Source organism: Mizuhopecten yessoensis, unplaced genomic scaffold (assembly GCF_002113885.1).
Source record: "Mizuhopecten yessoensis strain PY_sf001 unplaced genomic scaffold, ASM211388v2 scaffold10573, whole genome shotgun sequence".
Taxonomy (NCBI): domain Eukaryota; kingdom Metazoa; phylum Mollusca; class Bivalvia; order Pectinida; family Pectinidae; genus Mizuhopecten; species Mizuhopecten yessoensis.
The window spans coordinates 205325-206022 of NW_018408614.1; positions in this window are offsets into that span (position 1 = coordinate 205325).

Here is a 698-nt window from a genome sequence, read left to right on the forward strand (position 1 = left end):
AGACAACGATACAGGGAACATTAGACAACGATACAGGGAACATGAGACAACGATGCAGGGAACATAAGACAACGATACAGGGAACATGAGACAACGATACAGGGAACATTAGACAACAATACGGGGAATATAAGCCAACAATACAGGGGACATTAGACAATAATACAGGGAGCATTAGACAACAATACAGGGAACATGAGACAACAATACAAGGAACATAAGACAACAATACGGGGAACATTAGACAACGATACAGGGAACATGAGACAACTATACAGGGAACATGAGACAACGATACAGGGGACATTAGACAACGATACGGGGAACATTAGACAACGATACAGGGAGCATTAGACAACAATACAGGGAACATTAGACAACAATACGGGGAACATTAGACAACAATACGGGGAACATTAGACAACGATACAGGGAACATGAGACAACGATACAGGGAACATGAGACAACGATACAGGGAACATGAGACAACGATACAGGGGACATTAGACAACAATACAGGGAACATGAGACAACAATACAAGGAACATAAGACAACAATACGGGGAACATTAGACAACGATACAGGGAACATGAGACAACGATACAGGGGACATTAGACAACAATACGGGGAACATTAGACAACGATACAGGGAACATGAGACAACGATACAGGGAACATTAGACAACAATACGGGG